General features: G+C 34.0%; 2 non-coding genes across 2 annotated transcripts; both read left to right on the top strand.

Moving 5' to 3' along the window:
• Positions 1-11,124: 11,124 nt before the first annotated feature.
• On the top strand, positions 11,125-11,197 carry Trnak-uuu (transfer RNA lysine (anticodon UUU)). Its single transcript has one exon. It is a non-coding gene; the product is annotated as a tRNA-Lys (tRNA).
• A 3,693-nt stretch (positions 11,198-14,890) lies between these two features.
• Positions 14,891-14,963, top strand: Trnak-uuu (transfer RNA lysine (anticodon UUU)). The gene has a single exon. It is a non-coding gene; the product is annotated as a tRNA-Lys (tRNA).
• The last annotated feature ends 1,317 nt before the right edge of the window (positions 14,964-16,280 follow it).

The raw sequence follows: 16,280 nt of genomic DNA, 5'->3' as shown, positions 1-16,280 counted from the left end.
AGCCCTTTCCATTACATATTTAAAGGGCGCGGCCATATTTGTATCACATGACGTTTAGCAGTTATGGTGCAGATAGATGCCCAGAGCTCGGTTCAAACGAAAATGCTTTTCTTTACATTTCACGTCAATATCATTTCATTGCACAAGTCTTTGGAATTAAGAGTTTTTTGTTATGAAAACAAAATTCAGTAAATGCGTCCCCCACTGCTGCCATCATATTTGCATTTCCAGTAATGCTGCATATTAGTTCGTTAACTGAGAAATGAATGAGTCATAATTACCCAATAGTATTACGAATCTATGGTCATACACTAAAAAACAAACCTAAGCAAAACCAAAACGGTTTGTAATACTGAACAAATAATTCAGTTAACAAAGTTGTAAAATGAAAATGTAAGAGGGACTTACAGCATTATGAATTGCATCCAAAATCATCCCAAAATGTTATCTTCAAGTCCAAAGGAATAGAATGTTCCGAATAAAATCTACATCCTCAAATGCATTGGTCTACCAACAGTTCTGATATATCACAATGGCATTTTCAAGAATTCTTTAGAAATAATTCACAATAGGCCAAAAATAATATTTTAACCCACATAGCATTTTGTGGCTCCAATGAATAATTCAAACAAATGTTTGCTTCCAAATAATATCTAAACACAACAATAAATATATCTGAAGAATAATGTTACAAGAAGAACATACAAAATATGACTGACCAAATAGTCCAACTCCACGTACTTAAATAAAGACATAAGGACTGAAAACTCATTAGCTACTACTCACTACGTGACAATGAACAAATATCCCTAAAAGCTCCGGTGGCCTAGTAATTACAGCGTACGCCTCGGATGCGGGAGTTCGTGGGATCGATCCCCGGCCGAGTCATACCAAAGACTTACAAATATGGTACTAACAGCTGCCTTGCTTGGAGCTCAGCATTAAGAGGTTAGTGTTAGGACTGGTCGGCCGGGTCTCAGGATAAAGTGACTGGGTGGGACATCATGCCACATGTCTGCGGCATGATGCCCCAGTGCTAGCCATCACTATAAACTGCCACACTGCAGACATCGTAGCGATATGACTGACAAATTCTTAAAAGCTACCTTAAAAATACAAATCACATGCACACACAAACACACACACACACACACACACAAATCTCCCATGTCGTAGAAATAAAACCACCACATCTAACACACACCTTCCGTATTTATGTATTTTCTCCTGTACCGATCCATAGAAGAAAATCACAAATATGTATAGAGAACAATTAATTGGAAGCAAGTTTATCAACTTACAGGTACTATTTAATTGATTATGTAGTGTGTAAGCATTGCTTTCTCTGGAAACAAAAAATTTCAAGATAGGTGATTTTCACATGTGTAATTAACTGAGAGAAATTAAGGAAAGAATGCGAAGATTTAAGAGAAGAGCAGAAGGATAGTGTTTGTGTTGTTCGGACTGTAAAATCATAACTGTTAACACAAAGAAACAATGACTAGTCTTAACTTTAGCAACTTGCTCGGCTAATGACACATTTGTGCATTTCCTTATGCAGCAAAATTTAAATTCCTCCGTGAATGGTTGATTGCCATATAAACTGGATTATTGTTTCCATAAGGGGCTAACATCTAAGATCCAATCAATCCTAGACGCTAGCTATGTGAAGTTGATGAGATAACGATTAACCATGTTGCGCATAACTACCCGAGCCAACATTCGACCATGCATTAACAAGTAGCCCGCCTAGCTCAGTCGGTAGAGCATCAGACTTTTAATCTGAGGGTCGTGAGTTCGAGTCCTGAGGAAAACACGTTTGATGATCGCTCCGTGAATTTTCAAGTTTTTTTCCTTTAATAGACATTTTTGCTGTTTTAATTTGTTACAGGTACGTTGATAAGATTTGTTTGATCGCATTCATATATCAGTGAGATATATTTTGAGTGTGTGGATAACTTTATCCACCACACAAAATATTATTTTCTGTGACAATGAATACAAAGCCTGGTCGTGCTGCACGTGCAGCACAAGGAGCTGACTCACACTCTAATGACACCAGTGGAATAGCTAACAATAAGAATGGCATGTCGAGTAACATCGATAGACAGACAGGAGCTTCTCGTCGTTTTGGGAAAGAATGTACCGTGGTGATTGATGTAAAGGATGTGAAGAAAATAAAGGCAAGTGATATTGTTAGAAGTGTAGAAGAATTAACCGGAGATATGTCGGTCTATGCAGTTGTGCCCAAAGGTGCAAATTTGTATGAGGTCACACTACCGAGTAAGGAAGTAGCATATAATACCTTGTGTGGAATTGATATTGGAAGTGAACACTTTGATTGTACTCTTTTATATTCAGACACTATTATTGTGTCAATTCTTCATTTAGCAGCATACATCACAGATGATGATATAAGTATGAAGCTCGGTGAATACGGAGTAGAACTTCTTTCTCCCATTCAACGCAGATATTATCCTGGAACTAGTGTGGCTGATGGGACTCGTTATGTCAAATGTAAATTTCCACAGCAGGTAAAATCCTTGCCTTACAGTCTGAAATTTCAGACTGTTAATGGTCAACAATACTTTAGAGTATTACACAATAATCAAGTTAAGGTATGTTCTAGATGTCTTGATCCGGGACATGTTATAAAAGACTGCCCTGATTTTGTATGCTACAAGTGTGGGGAGCAAGGCCACGTAGCAAAAAAGTGCACAAGGCAAAGATGTGAAAGTTGTGGAAGTTTTCCTCTTATGTGTACATGCAGGATATGCGACAAATGCCACAAAGAGGCGCAAACATGTATGTGTTACAGAGAGGCCATTGAAGGCATTCATTCGCAAGTTGATGATGATATGAGGGAAGACATATTGGAGTTACAGAGTGACGAAGATGATAAAGAAGAAATTGAGAATGCAAAAAAAGATAATGAGAGTGGAGAAAGTGGGGAAGAAAAAGAAAGAATTGGAGTTGATATGACCAATGTAGAAATAGAATCTGAGGAAGTAAACAACAATCATACAATTGGAGATGGATCGGGGACAGATTCAGATGATGACAGGAAGATGGCTGCAGACGTTGTTGAAAGATCAAACGAATCACGTACATGTCAAGAAAACGGTACTAATATCGAAAATTTCAAAGTAGTACAAAGGAGAAGGAGAAGGTTTAATCCAGTACCTAATATGAAGATGAATAGCATGCGACGAACACCTATGAAGAAATGATCAAACACTCAACATTTTTTAATACTTTCAATACACTCATCATAATCATGGCTTTAAATATTGTATCTCTAAATGTAAATGGCTTGCGTAATTTGAATAAACTAAAGTCTGTTTTAGAAATATTTAAAGAGAAAAGAGGCCATATTTTATTATTGCAAGAAACCTTTTGGGATGATGAGTTTGTTGAAAGTATTAGAGAAAATGAGATTTGGAATGGTGACATATTTTATAGTAATGCTGACAATAGGAGGGCAGGTGTAGCTGTTTTAGTAGTGAGAGAATTGAGAAATCAGGTGACACAAGAAATGATTGAAAAGGGTAGGATTTTACATCTTAAAATAGCTATTGATGATAAAGTGATTGATTTAATCAATATTTATGCTCCAAATGTTGTGAAGGAAAGGTTTAACTTTTTCATGAAGCTAAATACATATTTACATAACAGTACTAGTGATAGCACTATCCTGGCTGGTGATTTTAATACAACTTTAGCAGGTATTGATCGAAATAACAAAGCCTTACATATTGATGATGTAGCAGTGCGTGAACTTTATAAAATTATTCATGATAGGAATATTACCGATTTATGGAGATCACGAAATCCTAGTACTCGTAGTTTCTCCAGAAAACAAGTTGTACTAGGCGAAATGAAGCAGAGTAGAATAGATTATTTTTTGATTTCCTCAAAATTGCACTCCAATGTGCAAAATATTTATTATGCAGATACATCCTTTAGTGATCATTCTTTTGTATACCTTAAACTAAATACCTGCAAAGTGGAAACAGGGCCCGGATTATGGATATTAAATAACAATGTTCTTTTTGAGGAAAAATATGTACAAAGAGTGAAATCAATTCTTACCGAGGGAAAAACTGACGAAATGTATTTCAGTGAACCACTCATTTGGTGGGATAATGTAAAATACAAAATTAAAAAATTTTCCCAAGTATACTGTACAAGAAGAAATAAGGAAAGATTAAAAGAATACTTTACATTGCAAAATAAATTAAAATCATTTTCAGAAAAAGTCGCAAATAAAGAACCATATGACATTAACAAATATGAAGAACTAAAACATCAGCTAAGTGACTATGAAACTGATTTTTGTCGGGGTGCTATATTGAGATCTAAGGCCAAATGGGCAATTGAAAGCGATAGAAATACTAAATATTTTCTAAATCTTGAGAAATATCGACACAACAAAAATGTAATCAATGAATTGATTGATGATGATGGTGTAATTATTTCAAATACAAGCGGAATCTTAGATGAAATACATCAGTTTTATAGTCATTTATATTCTTCGGTAACTGTTGATGATAATTGTACTGATTCACTTTTAAATTTTGTAAACTGTTCTGTATCTGATGAGGATAAAGATATGTGTGATGCCATAATAACAGTTGATGAAATACATACAGCTATAAAAGGGATGGCTAAAAATAAAAGCCCCGGCCCGGACGGATTGACAGTAGAGTGGTATTGTAAATTTTATGATTGTATATATGATATTCTGTTGCACATCTTTCAGAGTGTTAAGAATGACAATATTATGTCGAGATCAATGAGATTTGGGGTTATATCACTTATTTATAAAAATAAGGGGGATAATAGAAGATTGCAAAATTGGCGTCCTATCAGTTTACTTAATGTAGATTATAAAATTTTGGCAAGGATTTTGTCTACACGTTTAAAAATGGTATTACCCAAAATTATTTCTCAAACTCAGACATGTTGTATAGTTGGGAGAGATATTGCTGATACTATAGTCACTGTAAGAGATATTATAGATATGGTTGAGAGAGACAATCTTGAGGGATATATCTTAAAAATTGATCAAGAAAAAGCGTTTGACAGAGTTTGCCACTCATATTTGATTTCTGTTTTACGAAAGTTCGGTTTTGGTGACAATTTTATTCAGTGGATAAAGATATTTTATAATGAAATTAAAAGTAGTGTTAAATGCAATGGTCATCTAACGAAACCCTTTTTAATTAAAAATTCAGTCAGACAAGGTTGTCCTATATCAGCAATGTTATATGTATTAGCAGCAGAACCCTTAGGACTCGCTATCAAAGCAAATCCCACTATCAAAGGTATTCCACTCCCACTGTCTAGTAATACAAGTAAAGTTTTTCAACATGCAGATGATACAACCTTGACATTAGCGGACACACAATCCATTAATCAATCTTTTAATGTACTTGACTTGTATTGTAAAGGATCTGGTGCAAAGGTGAACAAGGAAAAGACAGAACTTCTGTGTATTGGATCTGGTAAACTTACTGATGATTATTGCAAACAATTACAAATTCAAATGTGTGATCACGTCATCTTAATTTTGGGAGCTTATGTTGGAAAATGTGTAAAGTTATGTGAGCAACTGAACTGGAATGATAGATTGTCTAAAATTAAAAACTTATTACAACTGTGGTCACAGAGATATTTGACAATACAAGGAAAAGTAACAGTTGTTAATAACTTATTAGTTTCTAGAGTATTGTACATAGTGTCAGTTCAGCCTCTTCCTGATATGATTGCTGATGAATTGAAGCAATTATTTCTCAGATTTATCTGGTCAGGAAAGTCCCATTTGGTTCACTATTATACAATAATTGGTGATAAGCGAAATGGCGGACTACAGTTAACTGATATAAAGATGAAAATGTATGCATTCAGACTAAAATTTTTAAAAAGATACTTTGATGTGAATTGCCATGCTATGTGGAAAAATACCTTTGATCACTTTTTATCTACTGTCCTGAACATGAGGTTGACCAAAGAGTTGTTTCTCATGTCTTTAAATAAGCAACAATTGAATACCCTACCTATATTTTACAGAGAAATGTTTCATGCATGGGAAAAACTTAGAAATAATATCGATACAAATATTGATGTGAGGAATGTTTTTGAACAACCTCTCTTTTTAAATCCTAATATTACATGTGCTGGTAAAACGTTGTTTTTCGCAGAATTTATAGAAGCAGGAATTGTTCGTGTTCAGGATATTACATATGAATTTGTACCTGGAATACTACCTTATAGAGCTATTCAAGAAATGATATACAAATCAAATTCTGAGATCAAAACAGATAAGATAAAAAAAGACTATAATTGCATAATAGAAAGTATACCATTAGGCTGGAGAAATATTGTTGCAACAGAGCCAAAACCCACTGTAACCAATGGGAGAAATAATATGTTTCTCAGAGTTGATACAAAATTATATGACCTCTGTTTATGTACAACACAACTATTTTACAAGCTTTTATGTACGTTGATTTTTCAAGAACCAGCTTCTGTTTCCTTTTGGAGTAAGATATTTAGTTTGGAAAAGCATAAATACTGGAAATTGATACACCTACCTTTCAAGACCCCAGATTGTATAGATTTGGATTACAGAATAATGCACAATCGAATATTTACAAAAGAGAGACTAAAATACTATGGCAAAATTGATAATGACTTATGTCCAGTGTGCCAGTTGGAAACAGAGGATTTATTTCACATGTTTTTGAAATGTCCTGAATTAAGCTCTTTTAAGAATTATATTGTATATATAGTTGAGATTCTTTTTAAAAATTGTAGAGTTGGTGTTCTCAATAGCACTTCTTTTGAACAAATGCTCATGATAGGATATAACAAAGAAACAAAATCAGTAAATAGTTATTTTTTGAACTACATTCTGAGCATTGCTCGATTGTGCATTTACAAAAGAAGAAACATTATGTCTTTATTAGGGAAACAAATAGACATCGAAAGATTGTTCCAATATTTGACTAGAAAATATATATTATATGCGTATCAACATTACAAAGACAAAAATCAGACTTTGATTACGAAGTATTTTGTAAAAGATAATCCTTTAATGAGAATAGAAGAGGATAAAGTGTTTATTACATTGTAGAATCATTGTTTTGTACTATAGGATTACAAAATAAAATTTTAGAATCATTGTTCTGTAATATAGCTTAACAAAATACTGTTGTAGAATCATTGTTTTGTAATATAGCATTACAAAATACTATTGTAGAACCATTATTTTGTAATATAGCATTACAAACTACTATGTACATACTGACTGTATATTTTTAACTTATATACTGTACAAAGCGTTTTTTAAATAAAGAAAGAAAAAAAAAAAAAGCATCAGACTTTTAATCTGAGGGTCGTGAGTTCGAGTCCCACGGTGGGCGTACAATTTTTAATACCATTACAAATTTATACTACACTTTGTACACGCGTCTATTTAGCTACAAATAGGTGTGATGGTAAATGTCCCACAGAAACGTTTTCATTTTCTCATATAATCATTTTTATGTTGAATTTTGATATCCTCTTTTTCAAATTCATTAGCTTGTCAATGTCTTTCTGGTTTCCACACAGCCCTCAGAAAGGTACTGATTATGGTAGTGACCCTGTATGTACCCATCCAGATAAAAAGTGAATGAAATATGTAAGTTCATTTACTTATTCTATATACTTCTATTGAAGCGTTTTGTTTTGTAATTCAATAGTGTTGGGATTTTTCTATCCTATCCTTGTACTGGTGTATATTTTTGTTTGTTATCTAATATTTTCGAGCTCTTAGCGCTTTAACGTCTTAGGCGCTGTACTGAGTCCACATAATTATTATTATTATTCTTATTATTATTATTATTAATATTATTATTGTTATTATTTTTTATTATTATTATTATTATTATTATTATTATTATTATTATTATTATTATTATTATCAATTGTGGGAATTTCCAAAATACTGATAAACAATTCTTCCGAATTATTTCTTCATTTTGATTTAGCAACTAAAATTGTAAGTCAGCAAAAATTCATTTTTACGACTAACATCTTTCTTTCTTTCCTTATTTTTTTTTTTGGTCATTTTTTTTTTATTCTTCTTTTTTGTGTTTTAACCATTAATATCACCGCACCGGATTGCGCGATCCTTGTGGCCACTGCTTTCGAGTGTCCGATAGCCCGTAATCATACTTCCCACAAAACTGTGAACTCATTATTGTAACCTTCATGACTTGATCTAAGATAGGTTTCTTTCACATATGTACGGTGCAGTCTTTATTTTCTCCACGTTGCAAAGTTTCATCTAACTCATCAGAACAGGAAAGAACTGACAGTACCTTGCAGTGCTAGTCTCTTTTCTTCTCTTCTTTTTAAGACATATTAACTTTTAGTCGCAGATTTTAAAATTCCTTTGAGATTTGTGTTACATTGCGAATTACATATTATGTTATTGTATGAATCGTAAAATTAATGCATTTAATTCTCAAACGATGCATTGCATTCTTTAGCTTACTTAAATCGAGAACTATTATCAAAACTCGCAATTGATAAATCATTTTTAAAAAATCCATATTTTCATTCATTTAGATTGAGCATCCGAAACTGGACGGCAACAATTTAATTTTAAGACTTAGTATTTTCACCAATACAATCATCGCATTCTATACCGCGATGTTGTGACCACCGAATTCAGGTGTCCGAGAGGCGGTGATCGTACCTCCATTAAAACCGTGAACACATCCTGCATGCATATCTCATGCAGTTATTGTTGATTGAAACGAGAAGTGTTTATACGTCTTCACGGTGCATTCTTCGTTTTGTCTCCATTACAACGTTTGAATAAACAATTTAGAACACGAAACAACTGATAGTAGCTTGCAGTGGTAGTGTCTCATTACTTTAAACATATTGTCTGTTAGGTGGAGCTTTTAGACTGGCGTTGACTTTTGTGCTTCTGTCCGTATATTTTAATAATATTCGTATCATAATATGAATGCATTCAATTTGCATATGATATAGTGGATGCGTTAGATTTACTGGAATCAAGAAGAAATGCTGACAGAATGATCAACATCTCTTAGAGTTGATTAAATTGGGTACTCTATCCCGTTCGCATGGACATGTGGATACGCTCTCATTTAGGGACATTTTAGGAAAGGAGAGAAATACTTGCAGGTATATCTATATTCATTTTGACAACAATTGAAAATCAGTGGAAGCTAAATCATAACCACCTACCCTCGGACTTTCACCCATGACCCTTAGATTAAATGTCGGATGCTCTAGCGACTGAGATTGGGGCACTACTCATCCAAATTCTGTCAGTTTGTCAGTCTCGGATTTTGCTGCGTAGCCCTTTCCATTACATATTTAAAGGGCGCGGCCATATTTGTATCACATGACGTTTAGCAGTTATGGTGCAGATAGATGCCCAGAGCTCGGTTCAAACGAAAATGCTTTTCTTTACATTTCACGTCAATATCATTTCATTGCACAAGTCTTTGGAATTAAGAGTTTTTTGTTATGAAAACAAAATTCAGTAAATGCGTCCCCCACTGCTGCCATCATATTTGCATTTCCAGTAATGCTGCATATTAGTTCGTTAACTGAGAAATGAATGAGTCATAATTACCCAATAGTATTACGAATCTATGGTCATACACTAAAAAACAAACCTAAGCAAAACCAAAACGGTTTGTAATACTGAACAAATAATTCAGTTAACAAAGTTGTAAAATGAAAATGTAAGAGGGACTTACAGCATTATGAATTGCATCCAAAATCATCCCAAAATGTTATCTTCAAGTCCAAAGGAATAGAATGTTCCGAATAAAATCTACATCCTCAAATGCATTGGTCTACCAACAGTTCTGATATATCACAATGGCATTTTCAAGAATTCTTTAGAAATAATTCACAATAGGCCAAAAATAATATTTTAACCCACATAGCATTTTGTGGCTCCAATGAATAATTCAAACAAATGTTTGCTTCCAAATAATATCTAAACACAACAATAAATATATCTGAAGAATAATGTTACAAGAAGAACATACAAAATATGACTGACCAAATAGTCCAACTCCACGTACTTAAATAAAGACATAAGGACTGAAAACTCATTAGCTACTACTCACTACGTGACAATGAACAAATATCCCTAAAAGCTCCGGTGGCCTAGTAATTACAGCGTACGCCTCGGATGCGGGAGTTCGTGGGATCGATCCCCGGCCGAGTCATACCAAAGACTTACAAATATGGTACTAACAGCTGCCTTGCTTGGAGCTCAGCATTAAGAGGTTAGTGTTAGGACTGGTCGGCCGGGTCTCAGGATAAAGTGACTGGGTGGGACATCATGCCACATGTCTGCGGCATGATGCCCCAGTGCTAGCCATCACTATAAACTGCCACACTGCAGACATCGTAGCGATATGACTGACAAATTCTTAAAAGCTACCTTAAAAATACAAATCACATGCACACACAAACACACACACACACACACACAAATCTCCCATGTCGTAGAAATAAAACCACCACATCTAACACACACCTTCCGTATTTATGTATTTTCTCCTGTACCGATCCATAGAAGAAAATCACAAATATGTATAGAGAACAATTAATTGGAAGCAAGTTTATCAACTTACAGGTACTATTTAATTGATTATGTAGTGTGTAAGCATTGCTTTCTCTGGAAACAAAAAATTTCAAGATAGGTGATTTTCACATGTGTAATTAACTGAGAGAAATTAAGGAAAGAATGCGAAGATTTAAGAGAAGAGCAGAAGGATAGTGTTTGTGTTGTCCGGACTGTAAAATCATAACTGTTAACACAAAGAAACAATGACTAGTCTTAACTTTAGCAACTTGCTCGGCTAATGACACATTTGTGCATTTCCTTATGCAGCAAAATTTAAATTCCTCCGTGAATGGTTGATTGCCATATAAACTGGATTATTGTTTCCATAAGGGGCTAACATCTAAGATCCAATCAATCCTAGACGCTAGCTATGTGAAGTTGATGAGATAACGATTAACCATGTTGCGCATAACTACCCGAGCCAACATTCGACCATGCATTAACAAGTAGCCCGCCTAGCTCAGTCGGTAGAGCATCAGACTTTTAATCTGAGGGTCGTGAGTTCGAGTCCCACGGTGGGCGTACAATTTTTAATACCAGTACAAATTTATACTACACTTTGTACACGCGTCTATTTAGCTACAAATAGGTGTGATGGTAAATGTCCCACAGAAACGTTTTCATTTTCTCATATAATCATTTTTATGTTGAATTTTGATATCCTCTTTTTCAAATTCATTAGCTTGTCAATGTCTTTCTGGTTTCCACACAGCCCTCAGAAAGGTACTGATTATGGTAGTGACCCTGTATGTACCCATCCAGATAAAAAGTGAATGAAATATGTAAGTTCATTTACATATTCTATATACTTCTATTGAAGCGTTTTGTTTTGTAATTCAATAGTGTTGGGATTTTTCTATCCTATCCTTGTACTGGTGTATATTTTTGTTTGTTATCTAATACTTTCGAGCTCTTAGCGCTTTAACGTCTTAGGGGCTGTACTAAGTCCACATAATTATTATTATTATTATTATTATTATTATTAATATTATTATTGTTATTATTTTATTATTGTTATTATTATTTTTATTATTATTATTATTATTATTATTATTATTTTTATCAATTGTGGGAATTTCCAAAATACTGATAAACAATTCTTCCGAATTATTTCTTCATTTTGATTTAGCAACTAAAATTGTAAGTCAGCAAAAATTCATTTTTACGACTAACATCTTTCTTTCTTTCCTTTTTTTTTTTTGGTCATTTTTTTTTATTCTTCTTTTTTGTGTTTTAACCATTAATATCACCGCACCGGATTGCGCGATCCTTGTGGCCACTGCTTTCGAGTGTCCGATAGCCCGTAATCATACTTCCCACAAAACTGTGAACTCATTATTGTAACCTTCATGACTTGATCTAAGATAGGTTTCTTTCACATATGTACGGTGCAGTCTTTATTTTCTCCACGTTGCAAAGTTTCATCTAACTCATCAGAACAGGAAAGAACTGACAGTACCTTGCAGTGCTAGTCTCTTTTCTTCTCTTCTTTTTAAGACATATTAACTTTTAGTCGCAGATTTTAAAATTCCTTTGAGATTTGTGTTACATTGCGAATTACATATTATGTTATTGTTTGAATCGTAAAATTAATGCATTTAATTCTCAAACGATGCATTGCATTCTTTAGCTTACTTAAATCGAGAACTATTATCAAAACTCGCAATTGATAAATCATTTTTAAAAAATCCATATTTTCATTCATTTAGATTGAGCATCCGAAACTGGACGGCAACAATTTAATTTTAAGACTTAGTATTTTCACCAATACAATCATCGCATTCTATACCGCGATGTTGTGACCACCGAATTCAGGTGTCCGAGAGGCGGTGATCGTACCTCCATTAAAACCGTGAACACATCCTGCATGCATATCTCATGCAGTTATTGTTGATTGAAACGAGAAGTGTTTATACGTCTTCACGGTGCATTCTTCGTTTTGTCTCCATTACAACGTTTGAATAAACAATTTAGAACACGAAACAACTGATAGTAGCTTGCAGTGGTAGTGTCTCATTACTTTAAACATATTGTCTGTTAGGTGGAGCTTTTAGACTGGCGTTGACTTTTGTGCTTCTGTCCGTATATTTTAATAATATTCGTATCATAATATGAATGCATTCAATTTGCATATGATATAGTGGATGCGTTAGATTTACTGGAATCAAGAAGAAATGCTGACAGAATGATCAACATCTCTTAGAGTTGATTAAATTGGGTACTCTATCCCGTTCGCATGGACATGTGGATACGCTCTCATTTAGGGACATCTTAGGAAAGGAGAGAAATACTTGCAGGTATATCTATATTCATTTTGACAACAATTGAAAATCAGTGGAAGCTAAATCATAACCACCTACCCTCGGACTTTCACCCATGACCCTTAGATTAAATGTCGGATGCTCTAGCGACTGAGATTGGGGCACTACTCATCCAAATTCTGTCAGTTTGTCAGTCTCGGATTTTGCTGCGTAGCCCTTTCCATTACATATTTAAAGGGTGCGGCCATATTTGTATCACATGACGTTTAGCAGTTATCGTGCAGATAGATGCCCAGAGCTCGGTTCAAACGAAAATGCTTTTCTTTACATTTCACGTCAATATCATTTCATTGCACAAGTCTTTGGAATTAAGAGTTTTTTGTTATGAAAACAAAATTCAATCAATGCGTCCCCCACTGCTGCCATCATATTTGCATTTCCAGTAATGCTGCATATTAGTTCGTTAACTGAGAGATGAATGAGTCATAATTACTCAATAGTGTTACGAATCTATGGTCATACACTAAAAAACAAACCTAAGCAAAACCAAAACGGTTTGTAATACTGAACAAATAATTCAGTTAACAAAGTTGTAAAATGAAAATGTAAGAGGGACTTACAGCATTATGAATTGCATCCAAAATCATCCCAAAATGTTATCTTCAAGTCCAAAGGAATAGAATGTTCCGAATAAAATCTACATCCTCAAATGCATTGGTCTACCAACAGTTCTGATATATCACAATGGCATTTTCAAGAATTCTTTAGAAATAATTCACAATAGGCCAAAAATAATATTTTAACCCACATAGCATTTTGTGGCTCCAATGAATAATTCAAACAAATGTTTGCTTCCAAATAATATCTAAACACAAGAATAAATATATCTGAAGAATAATGTTACAAGAAGAACATACAAAATATGACTGACCAAATAGTCCAACTCCACGTACTTAAATACAGACATAAGGACTGAAAACTCATTAGCTACTACTCACTACGTGACAATGAACAAATATCCCTAAAAGCTCCGGTGGCCTAGTAATTACAGCGTACGCCTCGGATGCGGGAGTTCGTGGGATCGATCCCCGGCCGAGTCATACCAAAGACTACAAATATGGTACTAACAGCTGCCTTGCTTGGAGCTCAGCATTAAGAGATTAGTGTTAGGACTGGTCGGCCGGGTCTCAGGATAAAGTGACTGGGTGGGACATCATGCCACATGTCTGCGGCATGATGCCCCAGTGCTAGCCATCACTATAAACTGCCACACTGCAGACATCGTAGCGATATGACTGACAAATTCTTAAAAGCTACCTTAAAAATACAAATCACATGCACACACAAACACACACACACACACACACACAAATCTCCCATGTCGTAGAAATAAAACCACCACATCTAACACACACCTTCCGTATTTATGTATTTTCTCCTGTACCGATCCATAGAAGAAAATCACAAATATGTATAGAGAACAATTAATTGGAAGCAAGTTTATCAACTTACAGGTACTATTTAATTGATTATGTAGTGTGTAAGCATTGCTTTCTCTGGAAACAAAAAATTTCAAGATAGGTGATTTTCACATGTGTAATTAACTGAGAGAAATTAAGGAAAGAATGCGAAGATTTAAGAGAAGAGCAGAAGGATAGTGTTTGTGTTGTCCGGACTGTAAAATCATAACTGTTAACACAAAGAAACAATGACTAGTCTTAACTTTAACAACTTGCTCGGCTAATGACACATTTGTGCATTTCCTTATGCAGCAAAATTTAAATTCCTCCGTGAATGGTTGATTGCCATATAAACTGGATTATTGTTTCCATAAGGGGCTAACATCTAAGATCCAATCAATCCTAGACGCTAGCTATGTGAAGTTGATGAGATAACGATTAACCATGTTGCGCATAACTACCCGAGCCAACATTCGACCATGCATTAACAAGTAGCCCGCCTAGCTCAGTCGGTAGAGCATCAGACTTTTAATCTGAGGGTCGTGAGTTCGAGTCCCACGGTGGGCGTACAATTTTTAATACCATTACAAATTTATACTACACTTTGTACACGCGTCTATTTAGCTACAAATAGGTGTGATGGTAAATGTCCCACAGAAACGTTTTTATTTTCTCATATAATCATTTTTATGTTGAATTTTGATATCCTCTTTTTCAAATTCATTAGCTTGTCAATGTCTTTCTGGTTTCCACACAGCCCTCAGAAAGGTACTGATTATGGTAGTGACCCTGTATGTACCCATCCAGATAAAAAGTGAATGAAATATGTAGGTTCATTTACATATTCTATATACTTCTATTAAAGCGTTTTCTTTTGTAATTCAATCGTGTTGGGATTTTTCTATCCTATCCTTGTACTGGTGTATATTTTTGTTTGTTATCTAATATTTTCGAGCTCTTAGCGCTTTAACGTCTTAGGCGCTGTACTAAGTCCACATAATTATTATTATTATTATTATTATTATTATTATTATTATTATTATTATCATTATTAATATTATTATTGTTATTATTTTTATTATTGTTATTATTATTATTATTATTATTATTATTATTATTATTATTATTATTATTATTATCAATTGTGGGAATTTCCAAAATACTGATAAACAATTCTTCCGAATTATTTCTTCATTTTGATTTAGCAACTAAAATTGTAAGTCAGCAAAAATTCATTTTTACGACTAACATCTTTCTTTCTTTCCTTTTTTTCTTTTGGTCATTTTTTTTTTATTCTTCTTTTTTGTCTTTTAACCATTAATATCACCGCACCGGATTGCGCGATCCTTGTGGCCACTGCTTTCGAGTGTCCGATAGCCCGTAATCATACTTCCCACAAAACTGTGAACTCATTATTGTAACCTTCATGACTTGATCTAAGATAGGTTTCTTTCACATATGTACTGTGCAGTCTTTATTTTCTCCACGTTGCAAAGTTTCATCTAACTCATCAGAACAGGAAAGAACTGACAGTACCTTGCAGTGCTAGTCTCTTTTCTTCTCTTCTTTTTAAGACATATTAACTTTTAGTCGCAGATTTTAAAATTCCTTTGAGATTTGTGTTACATTGCGAATTACATATTATGTTATTGTTTGAATCGTAAAATTAATGCATTTAATTCTCAAACGATGCATTGCATTCTTTAGCTTACTTAAATCGAGAACTATTATCAAAACTCGCAATTGATAAATCATTTTTAAAAAATCCATATTTTCATTCATTTAGATTGAGCATCCGAAACTGGACGGCAACAATTTAATTTTAAGACTTAGTATTTTCACCAATACAATCATCGCATTCTATACCGCGATGTTGTGACCACC

The sequence above is a fragment of the Sinohyriopsis cumingii genome, unplaced genomic scaffold (assembly GCF_028554795.1).
Source record: "Sinohyriopsis cumingii isolate HCF-2022 unplaced genomic scaffold, ASM2855479v2 utg001656l, whole genome shotgun sequence".
Classification (NCBI taxonomy): domain Eukaryota; kingdom Metazoa; phylum Mollusca; class Bivalvia; order Unionida; family Unionidae; genus Sinohyriopsis; species Sinohyriopsis cumingii.
Note: the sequence above shows the minus strand (reverse complement) of the source record. Positions and strands in the feature narration are given on the sequence as shown.